Genomic DNA, 10,581 nt, shown 5'->3' with positions numbered 1-10,581 from the left:
ATTTGACGAAGTAGCCGATTTTGTCCGACGGATGGAATAATCTCAAAGAGACCCAATGAAATGAGTTGTAGTTGCAATATGATTGCGGCTGAGACTTCGGTTTCAAGTTGCCTACATATCTCTTGTTATATGAGAATCAAGTCGTGTGTAGTTCTAGATGGTAGAATCACAACAAATTTTGATCGAATTCAAAATTTTCCCCAGTGTTGGATTATGGTAATGTTGAGCTCTTCCAGGTGATGATGTACGAAGATGTTAGCATGAATAAACGAATATGGTCATGCTCAAACTGAGGTTATCTATGGTAGAGAAAAGAACATGAATTTTCAAAACAAATTATCTCAGCCTCGAGCTATGGTAATGCTGGGACGTGAAAAAAAAAATTAAAAAAAATCAAATCCAAACTTTGAAAATCAAGTAGAGTTGAGTTTTGAAAGAGAATCCTTGATGTAGCTTGGGATTCTTGACATTCCACTAGCTTGCCCTAGTTTGCTGCTTAGAGGGAGTTCCATGTTGTAATGCGGTGTCCTACAAAATAGGTAAAAGGGTGAAAAGTACCTATCACAGTTTAAAATAATAGATGGAAATATTAATGTAAAGTGTAAAGTGTAGATGTCCAAACAATTATTGATGTCTCTGTCTTGTGGGATGAATGTGATATGAACAAAGTAACTGATAATGTAAAACCTCTGACTTGCGGGACGATTGTAATGAAGCACCTGTATCTGGCTGTGTAAAGCTTGTAATGTAATGCCTGTATCCGATGGTGTAGAGCTTATAAATGTAACGCCTATATCCGACAATGTAGAGCTTGTAAATGTAACGCCTGTATCCGACAATATAGAACTGGTAAATGTAACGCCTATATCCGATGGTGTAAAGCTTGTAATGTAACACCTGTATCCGGCGATGTAGAACTTGTAAATGTGACGGCTGTATCCGGCGGTGTAAAGCTTGTAATGTAAGGCCTGTATCCGACGGTGTAGAGATTGTAAATGTAACGCCTGTATCCGGCGATATAGAGATTTTAAATGTAATGCCTATATCCGGCGATGTAAAACTTATATTGTAACGCCTGTATCCGGCGATGTAAAACTCATACTGTAATGCCTGTATCCGGTGATGTAAAGCTTGCAACATGAAATTTAACTATAGATGTACGACGATGTCGTATGCATGTTCCTGATCGGTAGAGTTTGATGAGGTTTGCTATGTACAGCCTCCAGACGACGGAGTTTGGACGACGTTTGCTATATACAATCTCTAGACGGTGGAGTTTGGACGATGTTTGCTATATACAGCCTCCAGACGGTGGATTTTGGACGATGTTTGCTATATACAGCCTCCAGACAGCGGAGTTTGGATGATGTTTGCTATATATAGCCTCCAAACGGCGGAGTTTGAACAATGTTTGCTATATACAGCCTCCGATCGGCGGAGTTTGGACGACGTTTGCTATATACAATCTCCAGACAGCGGAGTTTGAATGGTGTTAGATGGCATTCTCCAATCGAAGGAGCTTATTTGATGCAGTTAGACAATATTCTCTGACGGAGGAGTTGTTGACGAGGTTAGATGACAAGCTCCAATTAATGGAGTCATCTTTGACAAAAGTAAACTATCATATTTATCCTATGGGCCCCTCTTCTCTTCAGTGTTTTGATCCAGATCTCGATCGTACCTGCAAAGATTTAAAAGGAAATCTTGTAGACATCAAATCTAAGTATAAAGTATTTCTGATAAATAAGGTAAGGGAAGGATATTTTGGCTTATGATTTTGAGAAGTCGAATGGCGTCTTCAGTCATCCCCTAGACTTGAGGTTGTCTTCCTCGATCTCCTGTTTTCTGTGCTCAAAGAAAAATTTTAGTTTGGGAGGGGGGTGCTGATTTGTATCAACTCGCGGATTCAGGCTTCATCACTGGAAACCACCAATACTTCTTTAGTCCGTCCGTAGTATCTTAACCTAGAAACTTGGTAAGTGGAATAGTAGAGAAGTATATATTAAAAAAAAAATTATTTTTAGCAAAGGAGTATGTCATGTATATATTATATTTTTATAGATATATAGAGAGAGTAATCCTTTATCATCTTAAGGTTATGACATGCTTCGAAGTCCATCAAGCTTCTTCATATCCAAGTGTAATCTTTCTTGTAGTCTTGTCTTTTGATGATGCTTCTCTTGACTCGTTCGCGAGATCCTTCATGTTCTAATGATACCTAACTAAAAGAGGGTTTTCCCAGGTATGACCGAACCCTTAAGGTTGCCTACGTATCCCTAAATGGGAATCAGGTCTACACGTAGTTCGAGGGTAAAAAGTGAATATTGTCCCGGTGTGAACTGTCGAGATTTGACTTTCTTGTTGAATGCTTTGGCCATTCTGTTCTGATAGAGTTGACCATGACAAACTGAGTCCATTCTTTTCTCATCAATGAGCATCAACTGTTCAATCCTTCTGCGAATCCATTCTGCATCCTCTAAACCAACCTCTTGAATAATCCTTAAAGATGGTATTTCCACTTCAGCAGGTATTACTGCTTCTGAACCATAAACCAACATCTAAGGAGTTGCCCCAGTGGAAGTTCTGATTGTAGTACGATAACCGAGAAGAGCATATGGTAACTTCTCATGCCATTGTCTGTGACTATCCACTATCTTCCTTAAAATCTTCTTGATATTCTTGTTTGCAGCTTCAACTTCTCTATTCATCTGTGGCCGATAAGTTGTGGAATTTCGATGGGCGATCTTAAACCGCTCACAAATTTCCTTCATAAGATCTTTGTTGAGATTGGCCGCATTATCTATTATGATTGATTCTGGAATCCCAAATTGATAAACTATATTGTTACGAACAAAGTTTGCCACTACTTTCTTAGTCACTGCCTTGTATGTCGAAGCTTTGACCCATTTTGTGAAATAATCGATCGCCATAAGGATGAAACGATGTCTATTTGATGCAGGAGGCTCTATGGGTCCAATTACATCCATTCCCCAAGCGGCAAATGGCCAAGGAGAACCCATAATATTGAGTTCATTTGGTGGAACTCGTATAAAATCTCCATGCACTTGGCATTGATGACACTTCTTTACGTACCGAATGCTATCTCTCTCCATGGTCATTCAAAAATATCCAGCTCTTAAGATCTTCTTAGCCAGAGTTAACCCATTCATATGAGGTCCACATGTTCCTGCATGTATTTCTTCTAAAAGCCTCGTCGCCTCCTTGGCGTCAACACACCTCAGTAATCCTAAATCTGGAATCCTCCTATATAGGATTTCTCCATTAAGTCCTTTTCTGCTTGCTTGTGGCATTTTCGGGGTATTCTCATACTTTTATCAATCTCTTGATGTCATAGTACCATGGTTTTCCATCCAATTCCTCATCAACATGAAAACAATATGCATGTTGATCATATAACTTTACTTCAATAGGGTCGATGTAATTCTTGTCCGGATATTGAATCATTGAGGATACTGTTGCCAAAGCATCAGCAAATTCATTTTGAGTTCGAAGGACATGTTTGAATTCAATCCTGGTGAATTTCCTACTCAACTCTTTTATGCAATGCAAATAAGGAAGGATCTTTACATTCTTAGCAGTCCATTCTCCTTGCACTTGATGAACTAATAAGTCAGAATCGCCTATAACTAAAAGATCTTTGATATTCATATCTAAGGCCATTCTAAGTCCGAGAATACAAGCTTCATACTTTGCCATGTTATTTGTACAATCAAACCTAATCTTGGCTGAAATTGGATAATATTGACCTGTTTCTGAAATTAAAATAGCTCCTATTCCAACTCCCTTGGAATTTGATGCTCCATCAAAAAACATCCTCCAACCATCATAGGATTTTGATATGTCTTCTTCTACAAACAATACCTCTTCATCAGGGAAGTAAGTTTTGAGCGGCTCGTAACCTTGATCCATAGATTTTCTGCGCTGTGATCAGCCAAGGCTTGTCCTTTGATGGCTTTTTATGTCACGTACACAATGTCAAATTCGCTCAATAAAACATGCCACTTTGCCAATTTACCTGTAGGCATTGGCTTCTGAAAGATGTACTTGAGTGGATCCATTCTTGAGATCAAGTATGTGGTGTATGCAGATAGGTAATGCCTAAATTTCTGCGTGATCCAAGTCAAAGCGCAACACGTTCGTTCCAACACTGTATATCTTGCCTCATACGGTGTGAACTTATTGCTCAAGTAGTAAATGGCTTGCTCCCTTTTACCTGTCTCATCATGTTGTCCCAATACGCATCCAAATGCATTGTCTATGATAGATAAGTATAGTATCAACGGCCTCCCAAGCTCAGGTGGGACCAATACTGGAGGGTTGGACAAATATTCTTTGATTTTATCAATGGCATTCCTCTGTCCATTTTGTGGAGCATCCTTCTTTAGTAATTTAAATATGGGTTCACAAATTACTGTGGATTGTGCTATGAACCGACTGATGTAGTTAAGCCTTCCCAAGAAACTCATCATATCCTTCTTGGTCTTGGGGGGAGGTAATTCTTGAATTGCCTTGATCTTAGAGGGATCCAATTCTATTCCTCTCCTGCTAATAATGAATCCTAGTATTTTTCCTGCGGGTACTCCAAATGCACACTTTGCTAGATTCAATTTGAGATTATACTTTTGCAACCTCTCAAAGAATTTTTGCAAATCATATGGGTGGTCCGAACTCCTTTTGGATTTGATAATGATATCGTCCACATATACTTCAATCTCCTTGTGGATCATATCATGAAAAAGAGTGGTCATGGCCCTCATATAGGTTGCACCAGCATTTTTTAGGCCAAATGGCATTACTCTATAGCAATACACCCCCCATAGAGTGATAAATGCTGTCTTTTTTGTATCATCTTCATTCATCAGTATCTGGTGATATCCCGCAAAATAATTGACAAATGATTGCAATTCATGTTTTACAAAATTATCGATGAGTATATGAATATTTGGGAGAGGGAAATCATCCTTAGGACTAGCTCTGTTGAGATCTCGATAGTCCACACATATTTTGATATTCCCATCCTTTTTTGGCACTGGTACTAAATTGACCAACCAAATGGGGTAATTTTTGACCCTCACAATGTTTGCCTCAATCTGCTTGGTTACCTCCTCTTTAATCCTTAGACTCAAGTCTGGTTTAAACTTTCTTGTCTTTTGTTTAACGGGTAGGCAGGTGGGATCAATTGGTAGTCTGTGTGAGACGATATCGGTGCATAACCCCGGCATATCATCATAAGACCAAGCAAATATGTCGATATGTTGCCTAAGCAATTTTATTAACTCCTCCTTTTTTTCGGCCTCCAAATGTATGCTAATTCGTGTTTCCTTCACAGTTTCCTTATCTCCTAAGTTGACAACCTCTGTTTCATCCATATTAGGCTTCTCCTGGCTCTCAAACTACTCGACCTCCTGTGGTAGGTTTTCAGGCATCATGCTTTCATCATATTCTTCGTGATCGTGTTTATTATTTTCACTTTGCTTGATGGATTCGTTACATGTCATAACCGTTGAATTAGGATTTTTAATATGAATGCTGAAAAGTATAAAAAGGCAAGTAAAATAAATAAGTAGGTAAAATAATGAGACAATTTTAAAGAAATCAAAGACTTTTATTTAAAAGCGTTTTAGCTGTTTAGAAAAAGCAACCGATACAGGGGTCAAGCATAATACAAGCATCAACTTTGATCATTCAAATTTAAAAATACAAAACTACATTCCACACTACCAGGACTCTTGTCGAATCAGGAACTGACTGAAGTTCCAATTCTGCAAGCTTTCTCTGGGTTTGGAATCACGGATGGTCAATTTGCGGAGATCTATCTCCTCCTCTTCTCCAATTATTGCCACGAACAAATTTACTTTTCCTCCTACTATGTCATCATCAGATGTGTGATCTAGGATTGGAAGTTGCTGTAGTACAAATGTCATCTTGATGGATTCTATGTGGTGGATTCGTCCCAATGTAGTTTCATATCTGAGTCCAGTGGTACCTTTCTGATGCTTCAGCTGGATTAGTTCAACTATGCTATTGGCCCTGGGTCCAAGCCTTGTCTTAGGTTGATACCCGTATTTCAACATCTCTGTTGCGACCATCTTCGCTGCTCCTGACAATTTCACATCAACCGACTCTAACTTCTCATCAACCCTCACAGCTTGCATAATTTCTAAAGTGTGAAAAGTGGCTCTATCTAACTCCTCAATGACTGGAATAGAATTGACAGAATAAATGGGGTGATTGAGCTCCCCATGAATGGTAACTTCTGTGTGACCCCACTCAAACTTTACACATTGATGAAGAGTCGAAGGGACTGCTTTTGCCATGTGGACCCATGGTCTTCCCAGCAGTAGGTTGTAGTTGGATGACACATCCATCACTTGAAATAAGATAGGGAATTTTGTTGGCCCTACTTGCAATGTGAGATGGATTTCTCCAATGACGCTTCTCTGTGCTCCATCAAAAGCTCTAACTTTCACACGACTTTCCTTTATGTCTCCCATATTCAAACCTAAAACTCTCAAAGTTGTGAAAGGGCAAATATTACATCCATAACCTTCATCAATCAAAACTCGATTCACAATCTTATCACAATATTTGACCGTGACATGAAGTGCTTTATTGTGTCCAGTTCCTTCAGTTGGTAGCTCATCATCGTGGAAAGAGATCTTGTTAGATTCCACCACTCATCCAATTGTTTCAGCTAAGGTTTTACTTGTGGTTTCTTTTGGAATGCAAACCCCTTTTAACACTTCCATCAAAGCATTCCTATGTGCCTCAGAACTCATTAGTAAAGATATTATGGATATATGAGCCGACATCTTCTTCAATTGCTCTTCGATTGAATAGTCTTTAGGCTGCGTCTTCTTCCAAAATTCTATGACTTCAGCATCGGTAACATTCTTCTTAGGATTCTGTTCCTTTCCAAGAACTCCTCGATTCAAATCCTCTGGAGCATAGCACCTTCCCGACCTAGTCATTCCATGAGCCACAACAATGTCAATCATCTTGCCCTTGGCTTCTATTTTATAGTCCCATGGGACTTCTTTGGTATCAAACTCTGCCTCTCTAGCAACTGTAGTGGTTACTATAACTCTCGGGAGATATGTTTGGACAGTAAGAGGTTCTCTTAGTTGAATAGTGATAACAGGTTGCACTTGAGATGTAGTGGCAACTTCTTCGGCGTTCCAAACAGGTGCAATGGTTTCTCCCAAGTTGTACTCTTCTTCTAGAGAAATCATGTTGACTTCTTGATTCTCATGATTTGGCAAAGGGTTTTTGTTCATATTCAGAGGTGTTGGAGTGCATTTTATTATTCCTCTTCGAATCAAAAACTCAACCTGGTTCTTCAAGCCATAACAATCTTCTGTGTCGTGCCCTTGGATTCCCGAGTGGTAAGTGCATTATTTGTTTCCATTAAAATTGTAAGGGATTGGGTCAGGGAGTTTTCCTTCAACTGGATGTAGCACTCATTTTATCCTCAGCCTTTCAAACAATTGAGCATAAGGTTCGGCAATGGGTGTGTAAGTGCGAGTATTTCTGGCTTCGAGATTTAGACATGGTCTTGGTGCATATGCTGGTCTATTTTGGTGGGTTGGTGCTTGGAGTGGGCCATATGGTCTTGTTGGACTTTGGTATGTTGGTGCTCGAGGTGGATTATAGTGTGGTCGGGTATTATATATTGGGTACGAAGTGTATGGAGTATGTGCAATAATTTGGGGATTGTTGGGGTATTGGTGGGATTGTCCTCCATGCTGGTAATTACTGGCTGAAACATCCTCCTTTTTCTTCTTGATGCCAGCAATGGAGACTGATTGTATGGCTTTACTTGCAGCTTGCAATGCGGCCATAGACTGAATTTTACCAGATTTGATGCCTTCCTCTATAAAATCCCCTATCTTGACCAATTCTGCAAACCTTTGGCCCATCATTGACATCATCTTGTCAAAGTAGATACCTTCTTGGGCTCGAATAAAGTATTTTGAGAGCTCACTCTCATCCAGTGGTGGTTGAACCCTGGCAGCCTCGGTTCTCCAATGACGTGCATATTCCTAGAAGTCCTCCGATAGTTTCTTCTGTATGTTGGCTAATGAGAACCTGTCCGCTATGATTTCGGTATTAAATCTGAAGCGATTCATGAAATCCTCAGCCATTTCCTGCCAGTTATGCCATTTGTGAGGACCCTGCCGTGTATACGAAGTCAATGCTTCTCTAGATAGACTTCAAATGAACAACTTCATTCTTAGCTTCTCATTTCTCCCTAAACCAACTAACTTGTCACAGTATGTCCTAAGATGTACGTGAGGGTCGCTCTTTCCATCAAATATGTCAAACTTTGGTGGCTTGTATCCTACTGGCGTCTGGTGGATGCATAAGCCATTGTAATCTAGGCTTTCTGTTCCCCTAGTGATTTGCAAGTTTTTTAATTCCTTTCTTAGACCTCGAAGTTAGGCATCTATTGACTCATCTTCTTTCAATCGAGCATCCTTCTCCATCTCTGCATATTGGTTGATATCATACGGGACCTTGACTCTAGCCGGTACCATGAAAGTGGGAGCTTAAACGGCATATACCGGTGGCACATGTGGTTCACAAGGAGCATCGATGTGTGCCCTGAATATTTGTTGTGTCGTTGGATAGGGAGGTGTGTTGGGGTCTTGAGTAGGAAGGTCAGGAGCAGTCCTGATTGCAAATGGATGAGCTAGCGGTACTTGACCATAAGCGGGAGCATGTTTAGAAGCATTTGGTGAATCTGTAGAAGGCAAGTCAGCTCTTGGAAAGTAGCTGGGTATTTTAAAAGTTGGGAAAGTGGTAGCCAAAAGTTTGGCCAAGTCTCGCACTTGACGTAATTCCTCTCTCAATATTTTGAGCTCTTGTGCCATGTGAGCCATTTTCTCATCATTTCAAGTGTCGACCATATTTTGAGAACCCTCGGAATTCTCTACTGGTATCATTATGTTTGCAGCAGCGTTAAATTCTTCTCCACCTGTCATCTTTCCCCTTGATCGAAGGTTGTACCATGAGTCAGTCAGTTTGCAAGTCGACACAAATCAACGTTCTTTTTGGATTAACAAAAACAAAAGAAAAAAATGAAAAGGAAATTATGTTAGTTTGGGAGATATTTAAAAGTACAACAAATATATAACACATATATGCGCCAAGTTAGCGACATTCAAATGTGTCCTAATATGGAGCCTCTTTTTGCTAGAGGTTGTCCTACGTTGCAATTAGTTTTATGATAAATGATCCATTCAAATACATTTTGGATTTGGAACAAACATAATTTTCATTAATCAAATATGCCTTGGATCTTACAATAAAGTAGACGGGCGAAAACCTAAAAATAAAAATACATGGAGGCCATAAGGCGAACAAAGGGATGACAGGGTACGAATAAGAATGAAAATCTAACGCCATGTTGGAGCGTCGTCGTCATCATCATAATCATAATATGGCCCTAATAGTACTTTGAGGATTCGTCAATCTGGTTTGATCCTACCCCTTCGTCGAACACTATCGAACCATAGTTAGAGTGAGTTTTTTCCTCTAGATCCTCTTCCGAATCTTCTTTTGGGTCTTCTTTTTCGCACTCCTCTGGTTCTTCACTTGGATCTTCTCCGGTGTTCTCTTCTATATCTTCATCTATCATTTGTATTAAATGATCTACGGATCCTGGAATTATTTGATTGTACATCAGTGTTGTGAATTCAATGTGAGGAAGTACCCCCTCCCTAACCTAATTAATCCACTGGTTGTCCACAATACCTCCAATCCCATTTGTACTTGGTCGAGCCAAATTGTCATGACCCAACCCCGTGGGCCGCTACTGGGGTCCAACCTGGACCCCCATATACGTAACTTTCAAATATTACCAAATTGAACTATGGGTAATGTGATATAACCCCCCAAAACCCCAATGGGTTAAAGCTTTTTCATGTTCATGTAGCCTCCTTCATTCATATCGTATCATGGAAGAGAATACAAGCCGACAAGGCTTCCATAACGTAAAAACATTTACAACGTGCCATATAAGTACAGCCGAAATAAACTCCTGAACAACCCACACATACATGTCTACAGACCTCTAAGAATAGTATGGTAACATATGGTGGAACAGGGCACCCGCCGTACCCCCGAATAAACAAATACATATATACATCGGAGGACCAGTACAAAAAACTAGGCTCCACAATAGTGGAGCACCTCTAATCATAGGTGAGCGGAAATTTTGAGCTGGCGGTTCTTTGAAATGAACGTCTGTACCTACGGGCATGAAACACAGCCCTCCAAGGAAAGGGGGGGTCAGTACGATACATGTACTGAGTATATAATCATAACATAACTGAGATAACAACTAAAACAGGGATGCAGAAAACCAAGTATAGCATCTAGTAGGGTACTGTACCTGCACCTCACAAAATAAAGTCCTCTATATAATTATCACGTACCATATCCGGCCCGCTCAGGGACTTAGTATTACAAACACATCATCTATCATGATAGGCATATATATTGTTACACCCCGCACTCTTGAGCTTGGAACATCTTCTTAAGTTCCTTAAACACTAT

This window comes from Solanum dulcamara, chromosome 1, assembly GCF_947179165.1.
Source record: "Solanum dulcamara chromosome 1, daSolDulc1.2, whole genome shotgun sequence".
Classification (NCBI taxonomy): Eukaryota; Viridiplantae; Streptophyta; class Magnoliopsida; order Solanales; family Solanaceae; genus Solanum; species Solanum dulcamara.
Note: the sequence above shows the minus strand (reverse complement) of the source record.